A 1,900-nucleotide genomic window follows, 5' to 3' on the forward strand; every position below is an offset into this window, starting at 1 on the left:
AAGAGAACATCGGACCATGATCGTGAGTTGGCTTTTATTTTTTAGAACTCTTTCAAAAATGGGGTGTGCATGCCGCAATGCGTAAGCACTCGTATTAGATTTGCATAATGCGAAGTCAGGTCTTTATGACTAAATGTTGAACCTAATCGTTGCATTATGGGTAAAGCGTTACCTGCATGTATGAAGCGTAATACCGGGTCGCTGCTTTGCATACTTTTGCGCCTTGCCATGTGCATTTTGCATAATTTGAATTAAGTCAATGTGTTAAGCATCCAGTCTGCACAAATGAAGAATAGATCGTGGCCGCTGCCTTCCGAATTCAGCGCAAAGCGTAATCGGGACCTCCCATGCAAACCCAAAAAAATAGACAAATGAAATATGTTGGAATAGGGCAATCTCTGCAATCCTCTTAATTTTTATTTCCAAACATCTGATCATCCAAACTGGCCCTCTCTACTGTATATTCATTGTCATTTTTGATTGAAAGAGTTCACATTTTTATACTAATATCTAGTTTAAGTTTGTGACTAATATTTGTATGCATAATATGGTGTAGAACACAGTACATTTCCCTACTAAGGAAAGCACTTGTAATATTGTCTGTTGTTTCATCCTGTATAGCAATGGGATATGTTTTCAAATTCATTTGTGATCAAACTGTTTTCCCTGAAAATACTTTGGTCACATAATGGTTGTTGGAAATATGTCCTATTTCTTAACAGAAGAGGGAAAAGGCAATGTTGTACTTTCTTTCTGTAGTGTAAAATGTACTATAGGTAAGCTGTGTGTTATGTTTGAAAGGGAGAAATTGAGTTATGAAATCAGCGAAACAAAAAAATCATAAAGTTAAAGTTTTCTTTTCGTGAGGATTCTAATTTATAGCCGGTGAAGGTTAGATATCCAGATGATAAGATACGCCAAAAACACTTATCATTTTGGAAACAGAAGTTTCAGGTAACATCCACTACCTTTCGTCAGTGACTCTAAGAGAACGCAGGAGAAACGCAGGTTTATAATAATTTTTTAATTTTAAATTCTTTTGTGATCTTAGTAGAAACATACTTTTGATGATCTTCTAAATGATGAAAGGATGGAGAAATTGTAGTAACTGTCTGAAATAATCTGTTTCTGTTGGTCTCATAGTGAGAACACTGGCTAACAAAATGTGTAAGTGAAGACAAGTCCGTAGCATTCTAATTTAGTTTCTAAACAGTAGACAGTATAACTAAACAGTACATTGAATAAGATGTAGCTATAAGCACAGTGAGAGATGTCTGTTAACACTTATAAACAGTCGTATACAGTGAGAGGTTGACACACTAGGACACATTAGGATTACTAGCCAGCATTTCACGGAAGTTTAGGTTGGGTAGCTAACTAGTACTGTGGACAGGCAGTCAACTTTTGAATTCAATCATTGCAACCACATATATATAGTTTAAAAAGTACAGTTTCAGTGTGACACAGGTAGCATTTAAGGGTAGTGGTAAAAGAACTAATGTTAAAATGTAGATGTAACTAGAAAGGCCAATATTTGCTTTGGAGCAAATACAGCGATGGGTTCACCACATTTTACGACATGGCAGGGAAAGAATGAGAAACACAAGGGAAAACAATGATTTACATTGATATAACTATAATACGAAGTAACATACAACTAAAACAACAGTTGGATAGCTATTCCCTACTTTCTTGGTTAGGATTTTTAATTGCATAATGCAAACTGTTGATTTTCAAAATAAATAAAAAAACGTTCATGCCCCGCATTCCAATGCTGGAGCAGAAAAGCTTGAAATACCTACCAAAACACTTGAATAAAGACATACTGTCAGTATGGAAATGCTCTGTGCAGGTGTTAATCAAGTTAAATCCCAACAGCCAATCAGCAAGAAATGCTCTG

Source organism: Branchiostoma belcheri, unplaced genomic scaffold (assembly GCF_001625305.1).
Source record: "Branchiostoma belcheri isolate BF01 breed outbred unplaced genomic scaffold, Haploidv18h27 scaffold124, whole genome shotgun sequence".
Classification (NCBI taxonomy): domain Eukaryota; kingdom Metazoa; phylum Chordata; class Leptocardii; order Amphioxiformes; family Branchiostomatidae; genus Branchiostoma; species Branchiostoma belcheri.